The 20,632-nt window shown below is 44.0% G+C and overlaps 5 non-coding genes and 6 pseudogenes across 5 annotated transcripts; all 11 read left to right on the top strand.

Moving 5' to 3' along the window:
- The first annotated feature begins 414 nt into the window (after positions 1-414).
- On the top strand, positions 415-605 carry LOC138775517 (U2 spliceosomal RNA). The gene has a single exon (XR_011360572.1). It is a non-coding gene; the product is annotated as a U2 spliceosomal RNA (small nuclear RNA).
- Positions 606-1,550: 945 nt separating this feature from the next.
- Positions 1,551-1,665, top strand: LOC138775513 (U2 spliceosomal RNA; annotated as a pseudogene).
- A 4,715-nt stretch (positions 1,666-6,380) lies between these two features.
- On the top strand, positions 6,381-6,585 carry LOC138775506 (U2 spliceosomal RNA; annotated as a pseudogene).
- Positions 6,586-7,526: 941 nt separating this feature from the next.
- On the top strand, positions 7,527-7,664 carry LOC138775510 (U2 spliceosomal RNA; annotated as a pseudogene).
- A 5,368-nt stretch (positions 7,665-13,032) lies between these two features.
- On the top strand, positions 13,033-13,208 carry LOC138775508 (U2 spliceosomal RNA; annotated as a pseudogene).
- A 945-nt stretch (positions 13,209-14,153) lies between these two features.
- Positions 14,154-14,237, top strand: LOC138775514 (U2 spliceosomal RNA; annotated as a pseudogene).
- A 1,381-nt stretch (positions 14,238-15,618) lies between these two features.
- On the top strand, positions 15,619-15,834 carry LOC138775503 (U2 spliceosomal RNA; annotated as a pseudogene).
- A 937-nt stretch (positions 15,835-16,771) lies between these two features.
- Positions 16,772-16,962, top strand: LOC138775516 (U2 spliceosomal RNA). Its single transcript, XR_011360571.1, has one exon. It is a non-coding gene; the product is annotated as a U2 spliceosomal RNA (small nuclear RNA).
- Positions 16,963-17,895: 933 nt separating this feature from the next.
- On the top strand, positions 17,896-18,086 carry LOC138775511 (U2 spliceosomal RNA). Its single transcript, XR_011360570.1, has one exon. It is a non-coding gene; the product is annotated as a U2 spliceosomal RNA (small nuclear RNA).
- A 941-nt stretch (positions 18,087-19,027) lies between these two features.
- LOC138775500 (U2 spliceosomal RNA) lies at positions 19,028-19,218 on the top strand. The gene has a single exon (XR_011360568.1). It is a non-coding gene; the product is annotated as a U2 spliceosomal RNA (small nuclear RNA).
- A 922-nt stretch (positions 19,219-20,140) lies between these two features.
- On the top strand, positions 20,141-20,332 carry LOC138775518 (U2 spliceosomal RNA). Its single transcript, XR_011360573.1, has one exon. It is a non-coding gene; the product is annotated as a U2 spliceosomal RNA (small nuclear RNA).
- Positions 20,333-20,632: the final 300 nt, after the last annotated feature.

Genomic DNA, 20,632 nt, shown 5'->3' with positions numbered 1-20,632 from the left:
TAGATAGATAGATAGATAGATAGATAGGTAGGTAGGTAGGTAGGTACTAATAATAAGCTAGCCAGCTAGGCAGCCAGCCACAGAGACAGCCAGCCAGCTACAGAGACAGCCAGCCAAAGAGCTAGCTGCATGTCATGTATGCCAGACAGAGACGGAGACAGAGACAGAGACGTGTATGTCTGCCATCCATCAGGTGGAAGCAGACGCAGTGTGATTGGGGGGTGGAGCTATTCAGATTTGAGAGCAGAAAGGAAGACAGAGGCAGTGCTAGGCAATAGGAGATGCAGTGTGAAAGCACGTCCGGTCCGCCATCTGAGAGGGTGGAGCGCATAATAGGGTATGTATGTCTGGCTTCGCCTTAACAAGAAGGACGTGGTGTCCGAGAAGGGGAGTTTTCGGGAAACCGTTGTGGCCATCGCTTCTCGGCCTTTTGGCTAAGATCAAGTGTAGTATCTGTTCTTATCAGTTTAATATCTGATACGTCCCCTATCTGGGGACCATATATTAAATGGATTTTTAGAACAGGGAGATGGAAAAAGAGCTTGCTCTGTCCTCTCCAGGCATTGACCTGGTATTGCAGTGCCTCCAGGTTCAGTGCACCCCCTAATGAGTTTGCAAAAAACAGAGCAAAAGAATGAAGAAGGAAACAAGCCGGCTGCACCTGAAACTACTGTGTTGCAAGAAACATCCCTCGAGTGTGTTGTGCGCAGGTGGACCGACCCCGAAAAATTAGCCCGAGTGTGGCTACGAAAAGTTTGTTTGTCCAAGACTTGCTGGCCTCTGTTGCCATGGCAACCAACTGGCAGAGTTGTTTACAACTTGGCTGCCGGGCCAGTGCTGGTGATGTCATCGCGGGACGTGATGTCATCAAGGCTTTGCTGCTATACACAGCTGCCAGCACAACAAGCAGCTCAGTTGCAGCCGGTCAAGCGACCGAGCAGGTAGGTGGAAAGGTAGGTGCAGTTTATTAAACCGTTTCCTTTGGATTTGATTTCCTGGTGGCCGATGTATCCTGCTGATGCTGCCTGCCTACGGCTCCAGCTGGGAGAATTCACCCTCCATGTTCTTTGATAGATAGATTAGATACATTAGATAGAATAGATAGGATAGATTAGATAGATAGATAGATAGATAGATAGATAGATAGATAGATAGATAGATAGGTAGGTAGGTAGGTAGGTACTAATAATAAGCTAGCCAGCTAGGCAGCCAGCCACAGAGACAGCCAGCCAGCTACAGAGACAGCCAGCCAAAGAGCTAGCTGCATGTCATGTATGCCAGACAGAGACGGAGACAGAGACAGAGACGTGTATGTCTGCCATCCATCAGGTGGAAGCAGACGCAGTGTGATTGGGGGGTGGAGCTATTCAGATTTGAGAGCAGAAAGGAAGACAGAGGCAGTGCTAGGCAATAGGAGATGCAGTGTGAAAGCACGTCCGGTCCGCCATCTGAGAGGGTGGAGCGCATAATAGGGTATGTATGTCTGGCTTCGCCTTAACAAGAAGGACGTGGTGTCCGAGAAGGGGAGTTTTCGGGAAACCGTTGTGGCCATCGCTTCTCGGCCTTTTGGCTAAGATCAAGTGTAGTATCTGTGGGTCTGGAGACCTGGGAAGGCGATCAGAGATGGAGAGAAGGATCAAATACATTCTGCCTGGGGAAACCCGTGTCAGGAATGGAATTCGTATAGATGTACATGCTGACTATCTGGAGAAGTTTACGCTGGAGCATTTTGTGAAGAACATACTGTTTGACCTGCTAAAAGTGGACAAAGAGGACATTCTCTGTTTGCAGGAGCCTGGAAAAGGACGCTTTACACTTGTGCTATCATCTGCTGCAGCTTGCCAGAACTTCTATGAAACCCTGAAACAATGTTGGGAGTCCCCTGAGCTGGAAGGTTTGTGCTTCACCTTGCTATATACATCTGGGGAAGTACCGGTGGTTGTTTTTATGTATAATCCCTATGTGACAAGAACGATATTGAACTGTTTCTGTGGAGATATTGTTCAGAGGTCAAATATGGAAACAAAATCCTGAACACTTTTGGCCTCTGGACAGGGAAACATAAGTTCTATGTCAAGTTCAAAACTGACCCAAATGGGATTGAGGGACAATACCACCCACCTTCAGCCTTCATGATTGGAAGGGACAGAGGCTGGCTGTTTTATAATGGGATGCCACTGTATTGCAGGAAATGCAGAACCTTTGGCCACACTCAAGATAGGTGTGCAAGTGATGCTGTGTTTTGCAGAAATTGTGGACAGTCTGGCCATAGCTCAATGGACTGTAATTCTGCAGTGGTGTGTAATCTGTGCACAAAAGAGGGTCATACATTTAGAGACTGTCCAGAAAGGAAAAAATCCTTTGCAGAGGTGGTGGCTGCAGCCAAAAAAGTGGTGACTGTGGCAGTTCCATCTGTGGCCTCTGCAGGGGTTTCAAAGCCTCAGGTGACTGTGACTAAAGCTGGCAATACAGCACTTCTGGTTGAGTCTGCAAAACCTGCTCTTAAAACACCCTCTGTTGCAGAGAAAAAAACTGGGAGAGGGAAGGAGGTTTCTCCCAGTAAGCCTGCAATTAAGACTGCTACCTCACCTGCGCTGGTGGAGCCCAGTCCTGAAGTCTCTGTAGTGGAGACTGGGGATTTAACTGGTTCAGGTCCAGCACAAATACTTGCTCCTATTGTCTGTGATAAGGGCTGGGAAGAGTCAATGGAGCTAGAGGAGCAGAGAAAAAGAAAAAAACCTGAGTTGGTTGTATCTCAGGAAGACTCTGAGTTTTGTGTTAAAAGGGCAATGAAAAGATCTAGTGCCTCTGAGAGTGACACACCAGGGGCATCTTGCTCACTCCATCCATCTGATCCCGCTAATATACAGGGGTTTACATCTGAGGATTCAGATGGCGTGATTCCACCGTTGTCGCCATCTTCAGAGGAAGGATAAAATAAAAATGTTATTATGAGCAACATCAGAGTAGCCTCCCTGAATGTAAGGGGGTTAAAGAGCCCGGCAAGAAGGGCTGCTTTATTTGATTTTTTGTCACAATTAAGTTTTGATATTTTTTTACTTCAGGAATGTGCAATACAACATGACTGGGAGTATCATGATTTAAAAGCAGACTGGGGATGTGGCCCATCCTTGTGGTCTGGGGACAATTATAATAAAAACTCTGGTGTTGGGATATTATTTAAAGGCCAAAATTGCAACATATTATCCTTCAGTGAAATTGAGCCTGGGAGGGCTCTGATGGCAAAGGTACAATATTGTGGAGTGGAATTAAGGATTTGTAACATCTATGCCTCCCCAATGAAGGAGGAGAGGTCAACTTTATTGGAAACAGTTCAGACCTACTTACCTGGTCCCTCACCTGTGATACTGGGAGGGGACTTTAATTGTGTGCTGCCAGAGGAAAAAAGAGTGTCTGGTTCTGTAAGGAAAGATAAAACTGAAATGCAGCTAAAAAACCTAATAACTGATAATAGACTGCAAGATACCTGGAAATATCATAATCCATCTGATCCAGGTTACACCTGGGAGAGTAATGTGTATAAATCCAGGATTGATTTTATTTTAGTGCCTGAACATGTAACAACCTGCAATACATCACTCACTGATAACATTTTCTCTGACCATAAGCTGCTTTCTGTTACAGTGTGTTTACCTGAGCTAATTAAAGGGAAAGGTGTTTGGAAATTAAACACACAGCTGCTGGAGGAGGAAAAAATAAAACAAGAGTTTATTTGCTGCTATAAAAACTTAAAAAACAAACAACAGCACTTTACTTCTATACTTGAGTGGTGGGAATATGCTAAAGGAAAAATAAAAGACTTCTTTATATCTGCAGGAATAAAAAAAGCAAGGGAAAAACAAAAATGGTTTAAGACTCTGAATACCAAACTGCAAACCTGTTACTTGTTAAAAAATATTGGTGTGGATATGGACAATGCAATTGTAAAAGTGAAAGAGGAAATAAAAAAGGCAGTGGAACAAAAAGGTAAAGAAATTATTTATAATGCAAAAGTGGAGCATATGGAGAAAGATGAAAAATGTTCTCGGTTTTTTCTTAAAAAATTAATGGAGAAAAAAGAGTTAATTAAAGAATTCAATGGGGAAACAACACAACAAGGTCTTTTGAATAAAGCACACAATTTTTACCAAGAACTCTTTAGTGAAAAACAAATTGATTATGACTTTTTATCGGATGTTTTAGACTCTGTTCACACCAGTCTCAGTTTACATGATCAGAATTTCCTAACAAAAAATCTGCAGCTTGAGGAAATTTTATGTGCAATAAAAAGCTTTGCTAAAGGAAAAACACCTGGTTCTGATGGTTTACAAATAGAATTTTACATAACCTTTTGGGAGATTTTAAAAGAGGATTTATATGCTGTTTTTAAAGAAGCTTTTATGTGTGATTTATTGCCTGGGTCCTGGAGAAGTGGTGTGGTGTCCTTAATTTTTAAGAAAGGTGACAAAACAAAATTAGAAAATTGGAGACCAATCACACTGTTAAATGTGGACTACAAAATATTTGCAAAGATTTTAGTCAATCGTACCAAGCATGTGATTGAAAAGGTGATTCATCCAGATCAGGTATGTGCTGTGCCTGGCCGTGGGGTGTGGGAGCATCTCAATGTTATCAGAGATGCCATATGGTACCAACAGGACCGAAACCAAAAGCTTGCACTGTTATCACTTGATTTTCAAAAAGCATATGATAGAGTCTCTCATGAGTATTTGTGGACTGTTTTAAAAAAGATGGGTTTTCCTGAAATTTTTATCAAGCACATTGCACTTTTATACAAAGACTGTAATAGCAAAGTTTTAGTGAATGGTTTTTTATCTAAAAATGTACAGCTAAAGTGTGGTGTGAAACAAGGCTGTCCACTATCACCCCTACTATTTATATGTGCAATAGAGCCCCTACTGGCCATGCTGCGGAAAGATAAAGTGGTCAGAGGGGTGCCGCTGCCAGGAGGGAATGGACTACATGTTAAAGCCTTGGCCTACATGGATGATATTACTATACTATGTGACTCTGATATTACTCTTAAGAGGGCACTGAGAAATACAGAATTTTTTTTGTTGTGCATCCGCCTTTACATTAAATCTGCAAAAATGTGAGTGTCTAAGATTTGGAGAATGGAGTAATGTTGATAATCCAAACATAACTATGAATGTGGACAAAATTAAAATACTTGGAGTCATTTTTTCACAGGAAAATAATGGAGAGGAGAGCTGGACTATTGTAAAGGAAAAAATCAAGAAAAAAATTGATTTTTGGAAGCTCAGAAAGTTGACCATAGAAGGTAAATTGGTGATTATAAGATCATTGCTTCTGCCCATAATGCTGTACTTGAATATGGTATTCCCACCATCTGATTTATCTGTAAAAAATCTGCAAAAACAAATTTTCCAATTTATCTGGAGTTCAAAAATGGAGAAATTAAAAAGAGAAACGATGTACAAACAGCACAAACATGGAGGTAAAAATATTCCAAATATTAAGCAGTTTTTATACTTGAAATTTTTCTGTCTGTGTTTTAAAATAATTTTTACTGGGAAACATTGGTCATTTTATTTAAGATATGCTGCGGGAGACATTTTTAGGAAAAGAAAGTGGCTATCTTTGTCTCAAACATCTCCTGTTTTAATCACGCCTCCAAAACAATACGTAATTTTAGAGAAGATCATCCGTTTATATAAATTACAGGACATGGACTCGGACATTTTTAAAAATCCAAAGAGGCTGGGTTTGGAATTAACAAGGTCTGAACAGACCTCAATGATCATGAACTTTGCAAAAAATAAATGTGACAGGATTTGGAGAATGGCCAATGCACCTTATTTACAAAACAGTTTTAAAGATCTGGCGTGGTCTGTGGCGCATGAGTGTGTACCTACCAGAGCTTTTCAGCACAGACGGGGATTGTGCAATACCTCCAGATGTCCAAGGGGGGGCTGTGGAGGGGAAGAGACTGTTTTACATGTATTTTGGAACTGTTTTTACGCTCAGACTGTTTGGAAAAATGTTGCTAGTCTTTTAATGTTTATTACAGGTCTTAAGGTTTTTAATCATGAAACTGTGTTGTATGGGAATTTTACAAGTCAAAACAGAGATACTGATAGAGTTATATGGACATTTGTGTGTGCAATAAAAGAAGCCTTGTGGAAATCAAGAAACATCTTACTCTTCAAAAGAGACTTTATATCCGAGAAAGACTGTTTTAAGCTTGCACTGAGTGATTTATTCACATATTATTTACTTGATAAAAAGAATCTGGGAATCAAGAGAGCAAAAGCACTGTGGAATTTTGAGTTGTGGAACTCGCTTGTGTAATATTGTATTTTGTTTGGTGATTGGTTTTTCTTGCTTGTATTGATTGTACTGTTTTTTGTTTGACATGATCATTTAATAAAAAAGTAAAAAAAAAAAAAATCTGTTCTTATCAGTTTAATATCTGATACGTCCCCTATCTGGGGACCATATATTAAATGGATTTTTAGAACAGGGAGATGGAAAAAGAGCTTGCTCTGTCCTCTCCAGGCATTGACCTGGTATTGCAGTGCCTCCAGGTTCAGTGCACCCCCTAATGAGTTTGCAAAAAACAGAGCAAAAGAATGAAGAAGGAAACAAGCCGGCTGCACCTGAAACTACTGTGTTGCAAGAAACATCCCTCGAGTGTGTTGTGCGCAGGTGGACCGACCCCGAAAAATTAGCCCGAGTGTGGCTACGAAAAGTTTGTTTGTCCAAGACTTGCTGGCCTCTGTTGCCATGGCAACCAACTGGCAGAGTTGTTTACAACTTGGCTGCCGGGCCAGTGCTGGTGATGTCATCGCGGGACGTGATGTCATCAAGGCTTTGCTGCTATACACAGCTGCCAGCACAACAAGCAGCTCAGTTGCAGCCGGTCAAGCGACCGAGCAGGTAGGTGGAAAGGTAGGTGCAGTTTATTAAACCGTTTCCTTTGGATTTGATTTCCTGGTGGCCGATGTATCCTGCTGATGCTGCCTGCCTACGGCTCCAGCTGGGAGAATTCACCCTCCATGTTCTTTGATAGATAGATTAGATACATTAGATAGAATAGATAGGATAGATTAGATAGATAGATAGATAGATAGATAGATAGATAGATAGATAGATAGATAGGTAGGTAGGTAGGTACTAATAATAAGCTAGCCAGCTAGGCAGCCAGCCACAGAGACAGCCAGCCAGCTACAGAGACAGCCAGCCAAAGAGCTAGCTGCATGTCATGTATGCCAGACAGAGACGGAGACAGAGACAGAGACGTGTATGTCTGCCATCCATCAGGTGGAAGCAGACGCAGTGTGATTGGGGGGTGGAGCTATTCAGATTTGAGAGCAGAAAGGAAGACAGAGGCAGTGCTAGGCAATAGGAGATGCAGTGTGAAAGCACGTCCGGTCCGCCATCTGAGAGGGTGGAGCGCATAATAGGGTATGTATGTCTGGCTTCGCCTTAACAAGAAGGACGTGGTGTCCGAGAAGGGGAGTTTTCGGGAAACCGTTGTGGCCATCGCTTCTCGGCCTTTTGGCTAAGATCAAGTGTAGTACCTGTTGCTGCACTTGTGTCAAAGTCGGAAGGTACTCGGGTACCCCTCTCCTCGGCCTTGTGGGATCGCCTACTTCGGTGGGCTAAACCCGCATGTAGCTATTGGGGAGAGGGCTTAGTCCCAGGGTAACGAGCTGCGATCCCCCAGCCCCTGAGACCACCCGGTCTTAGTGGGCACCTTGGTGCGTTGGTGCGTTGACTGGTGCGTTACCTTCTGGCGTAGGAACTTCCTGGGGTACCCTGACCCTTGGCCTTGGGCGAGGGTTCCACTCTTGTGGTGGAATTCGGACCCTTGCTGCTATTAGGGGGAAGGCTTAGTCCCCAGGGAGGGAATACGTCCGCCTTTCTATTTGGGACCCAGTCTCAATAGATTGGCTTGGCGGAAAACATCATGCAGGAGGAGGGCGCGGCAGATATGGATCCCGATCCAGTCGGGAGTTCATACTCTATCCCGGCGTACGCCAGGATAAAGAACACTGTGCGAATTTTTTATGAGGCAGGTGGAAAAGATACACGAGGACTAAGGCATATCATCCAAGACGTCCTTTTTGACATTGGAGGAGTCCGCAAGACTGAAATCATGGCGATCCAGGATTATCCCAAACGTGGTATTTATGAGGTTACATTTTTGGAGAAAGGCGTCCTCCAGGATTGCCTGACCCGTTTGAGGAGATCCTGTGGTGATGCCAGAATGGAAGGAGTAGGTTTTGCGGAGCACGTTTTCGAAGAACACAAATTCATTGTGATTAAGATGTACTCACCACATGTTTCCTATGAAGTTATCGGTCCTTTCCTGGCAGGCTTTTTTAGTCACGTGAAACTGGTGGGAAAGATTATGAATGAATTTGATGTTTGGACCTCCAAATGGAAATTCCTTGTCAAGTGTGTAGCTGACCCCAACTTCCCAGGGGGAGTGAGGCTTCCACCTGCCCGTTTTAAAATTGGGAATACGAATGGCGACCTCTTTTTTAGTGGTATGCCAGCTTACTGCAGGAGATGCAAAAGCTATGGTCACACAAAAGAAACTTGTACGGCCCAATGTGATTACTGTGGGAGTGAGAATCACTCAAAAGAAGAGTGTGAGGCAGGGAAAAGATGTAGAACCTGCCAGAGAGTGGGACACTTATATGCTTTTTGTCCCCACAGAAAAAATCCTTGGACCAAGGGCCAAAAAGAACAAGCTGAGGCGCCCCCACAACCAGCTGAAACACAAAAAGAAGAAGAAAAAGAGGGAGAGGAGGAAGATTCTGAGGAAGAAGACGGAATGGACCAGACGGGCCCCCAAGGAGAGGAACCAGAAGGCAAAAACGAGATGGATACCTCGGAGGCACCCCGAGCGGCGGCTGGGAAACAAACACGCAAAGGTAAAAAGAGAGCCAGTAGGGCGACGAAAGTACCCCCCCAGGAAACTGGGGAAGTTGGGAAATCGGAAGACCCCGATCTGGCTCTCGGGGAGACTGGTGTACAGGAAAAACCGGAGGCTCCTAAAGGGAAAAGGCTGAGGGGCGACGGGAACTCAGCATTTGAAACCGGGGTAGCAGGAGAGGGGCCGAGGGAAGTACCCACGCAAGTGGGGAAACCTCTTGACGCCCCTCAAGAAGCCTACCACTCCTCTCGCCAGAGGAGAGGTTCAAAGGTTGCTACCCCGGTGGTATCCGAAACCCCGGTAAGTAGACAGCCGCCACCCCGAGAAGACTCATCAGCGGAGTCGGTGGGGGCGGCTCAGCCGGAGGGGGAGCCTCCGGATAAGTCACCGCCAGGTGAAGCGCCGCAATCAGATGAAGATCTCAATGGGCAAATAATATATGAGGGAGTCCGTGCGGCGCACACCGGTCTCCCCAAGTATGATTGCCGCCCGCTCGGGGAAATATTGAGTGATGGAAGTTCCTCTCCAGCATCCTCTATGTGCACAGTTGAATCTGAGGAAGGGGGTCTGTCTGGTCCCGCAAGTCCTTTTTAATCGACAATATTTTTTCTTATTTTACAATGTCGGAAATAAAAGGAATCTCCCTCAATGTGAGGGGCGCCAAGACAAAAAATAGAAGAGCTGCCCTTTTTAATTTTTTATCCTATTTTACGGCATCAGTATTTTTCCTGCAGGAGTGTGGCATACCACATGGCCCATGCTATGAGAAATATGAGAAAGACTGGAAGCATGGGCCATCCGTTTGGTCTGGGACAAACGACTCAAAATCAGCAGGGGTCGCCATTCTTTTTAAGGGAAATGTTTTAATTGAATCTTTTAATGAGATTTTACCAGGTCGGATTTTATTGGTCAAGGCTTTTATTAATGGTTTTAAGTGGCAATTTTTAAACTTTTATGGGTCACCTGATAAAAACGAACGAGCAAATATGTTGGAGATTTTACCCCTTTTTATTAACACGACTGATCCTTTTATTCTTGCAGGGGATTTTAATTGTGTTTTAAGAGGAGAACACCGGCTTTCCAACTCCAAAAGTAGAAATTATGACAAAACATCCTCCATTTTAAAGAACGTTATTTCCGATTTTAAGCTTAAAGACGTCTATAAAGAGAGCAATAGCAATGCTGCGACAGAAGCCGGTATGACCTGGAGCAATGCATCATGCAGCTCCAGGATTGATTTTATCTTTTGCTCAGAATCAGTGACCCCTTTTAATTGTGAACTTTTAACCAATATTTTTTCAGACCATAAATTATTATCTTTTTTAGTTAAAGCCGACGGTGTCAGAAAAGCCGGAAAAAAGACCTGGAGAATGAACATTTCCCTTTTAGAAGATCCGCAAGTTTTAACTGATTTTACCAATTTTTACAACAAATGTAGGCGTATGAGAAACCCCAAGGCTCCCATTAGCGGTTGGTGGGAGAAAATGAAAAAGAAAATTAAAGATTTTTTTATTAAATTAAGTATTAAAAAAGCACAGGAAAAGAGGGATTTTTACAATATTTTAAACATACGCCTACAGACCCTGCACAAGTTTAAAAAACATGGGATAGAAGTACAAGAAGAAATTTTAACAGTCAAAAAAGAAATATCTCGGGCATTGGAGCAGAAAGGAAAAGAAATTATTTTTCGCTCAAAAATTAAGCACATAGAAGAGGACGAAACTTGCTCGAGATATTTCTTTAAAAAAGTAACCCAGAAAAAGACGCAGATTGAAAATATGGAAGGAGAAAACGATGTGCAGGGGATTTTAAATGTTGTTTATAAATTTTATGCGGATCTTTTTAACACTAAAAGTGTTGATTTTAATTTCATGGAAGACTCATTGAAAGAGATCGCAAATGTTTTAGATCCTGTTTCACAGCTTTTTCTCTTACAGGAGCTGGCGGAACAGGAAGTTTTAGACACCGTTAAGAGTTTTAAATCTGGAAAGGTACCGGGCCCTGATGGTATACCCATTGAGTTTTATAGCACCTTTTATGACATTTTAAAAGATGATTTGTTCTGTCTTTTTAAAGAAGTTTTTAAGTCCAAAATATTGCCAGCATCATGGAGGAAAGGAGAGGTCTCCCTCCTTTTTAAAAAAGGAGATAAAACTGAAATAAAAAATTGGAGACCTATTACATTATTAAATTGTGACTACAAGATTATGGCAAAAATTTGCGCAAATAGACTTAAAAGCATAATAGATAAGATAGTGTCTCCCAACCAGGTATGTGGGGTGCCTGGTCGCAGCATCTGGGAGAATCTTAACCTTATAAAAGATGCCATAGAGGATACAAAATCAAGAAGAGGGATTTTAGCGGTTTTATCTATTGATTTTGAAAAAGCTTTTGATCGTGTCTCACACTTTTATCTGTTTAAAGTTTTAACAGCAATGGGTATACCGGAAGGTTTTTTATTGTCTTTAAAAGCCTTTTACGAGAATTGCTCTAGCAAAATAATTATTAATGGTTTTAAGACAAAAGACGTCCTTTTAAGTTCTGGAGTTAAACAGGGGTGTCCCTTGTCCCCACTACTTTTTATTTGTGCATTAGAGCCTCTTCTGTGTGCAATTCGGAAGGACAAGCAGATCCGTGGGGTGCCCCTCCCTGGTGGAGGAGGCACCGAGGCAAGGGTAGTGGGGTACATGGATGATGTGACGGTGCTTTGCAGGGACACCCTTGCACTCCAGAAAACTTTTAAACAGATCCAATTTTATTGCTGTGCCTCTGGTTTTAAAGTTAATTTTAACAAAAGTAGTATTTTAAATATTGGAGGCATGGTTTTAAAGGACATCCCGGTACCTGTGACTGAATCAGTCAACATTTTGGGAGTCTCTTTCAATGAGTCAAACGATGGTAAGCACAGTTGGGATATGGTGGCGCAAAAAATTAACCAGAAAATATGTATGTGGAACATGAGAGTTTTAACCATGGAAGGGAAAGTTTTAATAATAAAGATGGTTTTACTGCCCATTTTATTGTATTTAAGCCTAGTTTTCCCGCCCCCAGAAGCTATATTAAAAAAAATCACCAAAGCTTGTTTTAACTTCTTTTGGAGCTCTAAAATGGAGAAACTTAAAAGAGAGAGCGTTTTTAAGCCAAAGATGAAAGGGGGCAAAGACTTCCCTGATTTTAGCATGTTCCTTTTAATCAAGTATTTTTGCTTTGTTTTAAATAACCTTTTAAAAACCCACGATTGGTCCTATTTTATTCGCTACAACACTGGGTATTTTATGCGTAAAAACGGATGGTTTAAAATAGTTTTATCCAACCCTTATGCTTTTAACTTACCCGGTAGCTATGAGATTTTAGAAAAAATAGTGACGCAGTTTGGTTTTAAAGGGAAAGAACTAAATGATTTTAAAAATAGCAAGAAAATACTTTTAGATATAAAGAACAGTGGTTTTATTTGTCCAGTCCAGAATTTTAATGAAGAAAAATGCAAGAAAATATGGAGAATGACTAATATTTCGTATCTTTTTAACCCACAGAAAGATCTGGCCTGGAGCTGCGTTCATCAATGTCTTCCATGCCGGGCATTCCAGTATCGCCGAGGACTTGTGAGATCTGCCGCCTGCCCAAGGGAGGCCTGCCAGGAGGACGAAACTATCATGCATTTTTTATGGACTTGTCCATTTGCAAAAGAACTTTGGAAAAAAATATTCCCCTTGGTGCAGAAGCTGGCGGGTCTCAGGTTTTTACGTTATGGGACTATTTTATACGGCGAGCTGGAGTGTCCTACAAAAGACCAACAGATTTTGGCATGGAAGACTATAAACTGTGCAAAATTAGCGCTCTGGAAGGCCAGAAACATTCTTGTTTTTAAGCACGATGTTTTAACTGTGGATGACGTTTTAGGTTTATGTTTTAGCGAAATGTTTTTATACTATTTATTGGATAAAAAAAGAAATGTAAATACTTCCAACAAATGGTGTATAGAGGACTGGAACAAAATGTAATGCCATCATATCCCACTGTAATGATTTTATGATATGAAGAAACTTTGATTGTTTTTAATTGTATGAAATAATTTTAATAAAAATGTTGATATCCCAAAAGGGATAGCCAACTCAAAAAAAAAAAATCTGTTCTTATCAGTTTAATATCTGATACGTCCCCTATCTGGGGACCATATATTAAATGGATTTTTAGAACAGGGAGATGGAAAAAGAGCTTGCTCTGTCCTCTCCAGGCATTGACCTGGTATTGCAGTGCCTCCAGGTTCAGTGCACCCCCTAATGAGTTTGCAAAAAACAGAGCAAAAGAATGAAGAAGGAAACAAGCCGGCTGCACCTGAAACTACTGTGTTGCAAGAAACATCCCTCGAGTGTGTTGTGCGCAGGTGGACCGACCCCGAAAAATTAGCCCGAGTGTGGCTACGAAAAGTTTGTTTGTCCAAGACTTGCTGGCCTCTGTTGCCATGGCAACCAACTGGCAGAGTTGTTTACAACTTGGCTGCCGGGCCAGTGCTGGTGATGTCATCGCGGGACGTGATGTCATCAAGGCTTTGCTGCTATACACAGCTGCCAGCACAACAAGCAGCTCAGTTGCAGCCGGTCAAGCGACCGAGCAGGTAGGTGGAAAGGTAGGTGCAGTTTATTAAACCGTTTCCTTTGGATTTGATTTCCTGGTGGCCGATGTATCCTGCTGATGCTGCCTGCCTACGGCTCCAGCTGGGAGAATTCACCCTCCATGTTCTTTGATAGATAGATTAGATACATTAGATAGAATAGATAGGATAGATTAGATAGATAGATAGATAGATAGATAGATAGATAGATAGATAGATAGGTAGGTAGGTAGGTAGGTAGGTACTAATAATAAGCTAGCCAGCTAGGCAGCCAGCCACAGAGACAGCCAGCCAGCTACAGAGACAGCCAGCCAAAGAGCTAGCTGCATGTCATGTATGCCAGACAGAGACGGAGACAGAGACAGAGACGTGTATGTCTGCCATCCATCAGGTGGAAGCAGACGCAGTGTGATTGGGGGGTGGAGCTATTCAGATTTGAGAGCAGAAAGGAAGACAGAGGCAGTGCTAGGCAATAGGAGATGCAGTGTGAAAGCACGTCCGGTCCGCCATCTGAGAGGGTGGAGCGCATAATAGGGTATGTATGTCTGGCTTCGCCTTAACAAGAAGGACGTGGTGTCCGAGAAGGGGAGTTTTCGGGAAACCGTTGTGGCCATCGCTTCTCGGCCTTTTGGCTAAGATCAAGTGTAGTATCTACAGGAGATCTGGTCAGAAGGTGCCTGGGGTACCCGACCTGTTGGCCTTGGAGGTTCACCTCCTTGCTGCTTTTGGCAGGCGGCTTAGTCCCCAGGCAACGGGAAGCGATCCTCACCTATCTGCTGTTTTGCAGGTGAGGTGTCTTCTAGTTTCTGCACGGAGTCGTTACGCTTTGCTGGTCGTAAGAACATGGAGTTTTCGAACCAGGATGGGTCATCTACCGGAGAGGTGCCTTCTTATGCTCGAATAAAGAATGGAGTTCGGTTTATCCTGAGAGACCCTGGGAAAAAGATGATGGGACTGGCCTTTGTCGTGGAAGAACTTCTGTTCAAGCTTCTTGAAATTCGGAAAGACCAGATATTGGCGATATTGGAGTTTCCCAAGAGAGGTTGTTACGACCTTGTGATGAGCTCCGAGGAGGACCACAGCTTATTAATGGGTAAGCTGGAATGTGGGAAAGGGAATGTATTGTTGAATGGAATTGACGTAATGTCTCATTTCCCGAGGAGAGAACGTATATTGACTGTCCGGATGTACAGCCCGTATATCTCCGAGGAGGAGATAACTGTATTTTTGTCAAGATTTTGCGAAGATATCATCTCGAAGGGAAAAGTTCTGAACCAGTATGGCCTATGGACGATGAAATGGAGATTCGCCGTCAAGTTCAAAGAACTAGAAGACGGGAGTTTGTGTGTCCCACCAGGACGTTTTAAAATAGGCCGTGTCAATGGTGATTTGTTTTATGCTGGCATGGAGGATTTTTGCCGCAACTGCAAGAAATATGGACATATAAAGGACAATTGTACAGCACTGTGGTGTGGGAAGTGTCAAAAAGAAGGACATTTGCCAAACATGTGTGATCAACAGAAAACATGTCATTTGTGTGGAAGTGTTGACCATTTATATGCTTATTGCCCTAAAAAGAAAAAGAGAAGTAGGGAAAAAGAAAAGGAAGAGACAGAGGAAGGTAATATTGTTTCTCAACAGGAGGAGGGAGCTGCTCTTTCTATTAAGAGAGCCACTAGAGAGAGAGATAAGACGGAGCCGGTTACAAAGGGAAAGCAAACAGAAGACGAAAGAAAAGATTATGCGACAGTACCGGTAGAGGTTTGGGAGGAGATAGATAGATTAGAGATAGGAGGTTTGCATTTTAATAAAATGTATGCGAAAGTGGCGCAAAACCTAGAAAAAGATAGAGCAAGGTTTTTTGAAACTTACAAGATACCTATAAAACTTGTTAAAAGATTGGAAGAAGGTTCAAAATCTGTTATTATGTTACAAGTGTTGTCTTATTTTGCGTATAAAGGAGGGATGAAGATTTGATTTAAAGGTGGTGGAGTTTATTTCTAAAGAGGTTTTCTTTTGTAACGTTTGAGTTGATAAAAAGTGTATTATTGAATTTTGTTTTGTTTGATAAGCATGTGTATTTTTTTCTGTTTTAAATAAAATCGTTGATATCCCTTGTGGATAGCCAACTTAAAAAAAATCTGTTCTTATCAGTTTAATATCTGATACGTCCCCTATCTGGGGACCATATATTAAATGGATTTTTAGAACAGGGAGATGGAAAAAGAGCTTGCTCTGTCCTCTCCAGGCATTGACCTGGTATTGCAGTGCCTCCAGGTTCAGTGCACCCCCTAATGAGTTTGCAAAAAACAGAGCAAAAGAATGAAGAAGGAAACAAGCCGGCTGCACCTGAAACTACTGTGTTGCAAGAAACATCCCTCGAGTGTGTTGTGCGCAGGTGGACCGACCCCGAAAAATTAGCCCGAGTGTGGCTACGAAAAGTTTGTTTGTCCAAGACTTGCTGGCCTCTGTTGCCATGGCAACCAACTGGCAGAGTTGTTTACAACTTGGCTGCCGGGCCAGTGCTGGTGATGTCATCGCGGGACGTGATGTCATCAAGGCTTTGCTGCTATACACAGCTGCCAGCACAACAAGCAGCTCAGTTGCAGCCGGTCAAGCGACCGAGCAGGTAGGTGGAAAGGTAGGTGCAGTTTATTAAACCGTTTCCTTTGGATTTGATTTCCTGGTGGCCGATGTATCCTGCTGATGCTGCCTGCCTACGGCTCCAGCTGGGAGAATTCACCCTCCATGTTCTTTGATAGATAGATTAGATACATTAGATAGAATAGATAGGATAGATTAGATAGATAGATAGATAGATAGATAGATAGATAGATAGATAGGTAGGTAGGTAGGTAGGTACTAATAATAAGCTAGCCAGCTAGGCAGCCAGCCACAGAGACAGCCAGCCAGCTACAGAGACAGCCAGCCAAAGAGCTAGCTGCATGTCATGTATGCCAGACAGAGACGGAGACAGAGACAGAGACGTGTATGTCTGCCATCCATCAGGTGGAAGCAGACGCAGTGTGATTGGGGGGTGGAGCTATTCAGATTTGAGAGCAGAAAGGAAGACAGAGGCAGTGCTAGGCAATAGGAGATGCAGTGTGAAAGCACGTCCGGTCCGCCATCTGAGAGGGTGGAGCGCATAATAGGGTATGTATGTCTGGCTTCGCCTTAACAAGAAGGACGTGGTGTCCGAGAAGGGGAGTTTTCGGGAAACCGTTGTGGCCATCGCTTCTCGGCCTTTTGGCTAAGATCAAGTGTAGTATCTGTTCTTATCAGTTTAATATCTGATACGTCCCCTATCTGGGGACCATATATTAAATGGATTTTTAGAACAGGGAGATGGAAAAAGAGCTTGCTCTGTCCTCTCCAGGCATTGACCTGGTATTGCAGTGCCTCCAGGTTCAGTGCACCCCCTAATGAGTTTGCAAAAAACAGAGCAAAAGAATGAAGAAGGAAACAAGCCGGCTGCACCTGAAACTACTGTGTTGCAAGAAACATCCCTCGAGTGTGTTGTGCGCAGGTGGACCGACCCCGAAAAATTAGCCCGAGTGTGGCTACGAAAAGTTTGTTTGTCCAAGACTTGCTGGCCTCTGTTGCCATGGCAACCAACTGGCAGAGTTGTTTACAACTTGGCTGCCGGGCCAGTGCTGGTGATGTCATCGCGGGACGTGATGTCATCAAGGCTTTGCTGCTATACACAGCTGCCAGCACAACAAGCAGCTCAGTTGCAGCCGGTCAAGCGACCGAGCAGGTAGGTGGAAAGGTAGGTGCAGTTTATTAAACCGTTTCCTTTGGATTTGATTTCCTGGTGGCCGATGTATCCTGCTGATGCTGCCTGCCTACGGCTCCAGCTGGGAGAATTCACCCTCCATGTTCTTTGATAGATAGATTAGATACATTAGATAGAATAGATAGGATAGATTAGATAGATAGATAGATAGATAGATAGATAGATAGGTAGGTAGGTAGGTAGGTAGGTACTAATAATAAGCTAGCCAGCTAGGCAGCCAGCCACAGAGACAGCCAGCCAGCTACAGAGACAGCCAGCCAAAGAGCTAGCTGCATGTCATGTATGCCAGACAGAGACGGAGACAGAGACAGAGACGTGTATGTCTGCCATCCATCAGGTGGAAGCAGACGCAGTGTGATTGGGGGGTGGAGCTATTCAGATTTGAGAGCAGAAAGGAAGACAGAGGCAGTGCTAGGCAATAGGAGATGCAGTGTGAAAGCACGTCCGGTCCGCCATCTGAGAGGGTGGAGCGCATAATAGGGTATGTATGTCTGGCTTCGCCTTAACAAGAAGGACGTGGTGTCCGAGAAGGGGAGTTTTCGGGAAACCGTTGTGGCCATCGCTTCTCGGCCTTTTGGCTAAGATCAAGTGTAGTATCTGTTCTTATCAGTTTAATATCTGATACGTCCCCTATCTGGGGACCATATATTAAATGGATTTTTAGAACAGGGAGATGGAAAAAGAGCTTGCTCTGTCCTCTCCAGGCATTGACCTGGTATTGCAGTGCCTCCAGGTTCAGTGCACCCCCTAATGAGTTTGCAAAAAACAGAGCAAAAGAATGAAGAAGGAAACAAGCCGGCTGCACCTGAAACTACTGTGTTGCAAGAAACATCCCTCGAGTGTGTTGTGCGCAGGTGGACCGACCCCGAAAAATTAGCCCGAGTGTGGCTACGAAAAGTTTGTTTGTCCAAGACTTGCTGGCCTCTGTTGCCATGGCAACCAACTGGCAGAGTTGTTTACAACTTGGCTGCCGGGCCAGTGCTGGTGATGTCATCGCGGGACGTGATGTCATCAAGGCTTTGCTGCTATACACAGCTGCCAGCACAACAAGCAGCTCAGTTGCAGCCGGTCAAGCGACCGAGCAGGTAGGTGGAAAGGTAGGTGCAGTTTATTAAACCGTTTCCTTTGGATTTGATTTCCTGGTGGCCGATGTATCCTGCTGATGCTGCCTGCCTACGGCTCCAGCTGGGAGAATTCACCCTCCATGTTCTTTGATAGATAGATTAGATACATTAGATAGAATAGATAGGATAGATTAGATAGATAGATAGATAGATAGATAGATAGATAGATAGATAGATAGGTAGGTAGGTAGGTAGGTACTAATAATAAGCTAGCCAGCTAGGCAGCCAGCCACAGAGACAGCCAGCCAGCTACAGAGACAGCCAGCCAAAGAGCTAGCTGCATGTCATGTATGCCAGACAGAGACGGAGACAGAGACAGAGACGTGTATGTCTGCCATCCATCAGGTGGAAGCAGACGCAGTGTGATTGGGGGGTGGAGCTATTCAGATTTGAGAGCAGAAAGGAAGACAGAGGCAGTGCTAGGCAATAGGAGATGCAGTGTGAAAGCACGTCCGGTCCGCCATCTGAGAGGGTGGAGCGCATAATAGGGTATGTATGTCTGGCTTCGCCTTAACAAGAAGGACGTGGTGTCCGAGAAGGGGAGTTTTCGGGAAACCGTTGTGGCCATCGCTTCTCGGCCTTTTGGCTAAGATCAAGTGTAGTATCTGTTCTTATCAGTTTAATATCTGATACGTCCCCTATCTGGGGACCATATATTAAATGGATTTTTAGAACAGGGAGATGGAAAAAGAGCTTGCTCTGTCCTCTCCAGGCATTGACCTGGTATTGCAGTGCCTCCAGGTTCAGTGCACCCCCTAATGAGTTTGCAAAAAACAGAGCAAAAGAATGAAGAAGGAAACAAGCCGGCTGCACCTGAAACTACTGTGTTGCAAGAAACATCCCTCGAGTGTGTTGTGCGCAGGTGGACCGACCCCGAAAAATTAGCCCGAGTGTGGCTACGAAAAGTTTGTTTGTCCAAGACTTGCTGGCCTCTGTTGCCATGGCAACCAACTGGCAGAGTTGTTTACAACTTGGCTGCCGGGCCAGTGCTGGTGATGTCATCGCGGGACGTGATGTCATCAAGGCTTTGCTGCTATACACAGCTGCCAGCACAACAAGCAGCTCAGTTGCAGCCGGTCAAGCGACCGAGCAGGTAGGTGGAAAGGTAGGTGCAGTTTATTAAACCGTTTTCCTTTGGATTTGATTTCCTGGTGGCCGATGTATCCTGCTGATGCTGCCTGCCTACGGCTCCAGCTGGGAGAATTCACCCTCCATGTTCTTTGATAGATAGATTAGATACATTAGATAGAATAGATAGGATAGATTAGATAGATAGATAGATAGATAGATAGATAGGTAGGTAGGTAGGTACTAATAATAAGCTAGCCAGCTAGGCAGCCAGCCACAGAGACAGCCAGCCAGCTACAGAGACAGCCAGCCAAAGAGCTAGCTGCATGTCATGTATGCCAGACAGAGACGGAGACAGAGACAGAGACGTGTATGTCTGCCATCCATCAGGTGGAAGCAGACGCAGTGTGATTGGGGGGTGGAGCTATTCAGATTTGAGAGCAGAAAGGAAGACAGAGGCAGTGCTAGGCAATAGGAGATGCAGTGTGAAAGCACGTCCGGTCCGCCATCTGAGAGGGTGGAGCGCATAATAGGGTATGTATGTCTGGCTTCGCCTTAACAAGAAGGACGTGGTGTCCGAGAAGGGGAGTTTTCGGGAAACCGTTGTGGCCATCGCTTCTCGGCCTTTTGGCTAAGATCAAGTGTAGTATCTGTTCTTATCAGTTTAATATCTGATACGTCCCCTATCTGGGGACCATATATTAAATGGATTTTTAGAACAGGGAGATGGAAAAAGAGCTTGCTCTGTCCTCTCCAGGCATTGACCCTGGTATTGCAGTGCCTCCAGGTTCAGTGCACCCCTAATGAGTTTGCAAAAAAACAGAGCAAAAGAATGAAGAAGGAAACAAGCCGGCTGCACCTGAAACTACTGTTTTGCAAGAAACATCCCTCGAGTGTGTTGTGCGCAGGTGGACCGACCCCGAAAAATTAGCCCGAGTGTGGCTACGAAAAGTTTGTTTGTCCAAGACTTGCTGGCCTCTGTTGCCATGGCAACCAACTGGCAGAGTTGTTTACAACTTGGCTGCCGGGCCAGTGCTGGTGATGTCATCGCGGGACGTGATGTCATCAAGGCTTTGCTGCTATACACAGCTGCCAGCACAACA

Source organism: Dendropsophus ebraccatus, unplaced genomic scaffold (assembly GCF_027789765.1).
Source record: "Dendropsophus ebraccatus isolate aDenEbr1 unplaced genomic scaffold, aDenEbr1.pat pat_scaffold_1683_ctg1, whole genome shotgun sequence".
NCBI lineage: Eukaryota > Metazoa > Chordata > Amphibia > Anura > Hylidae > Dendropsophus > Dendropsophus ebraccatus.
Note: the sequence above shows the minus strand (reverse complement) of the source record. Positions and strands in the feature narration are given on the sequence as shown.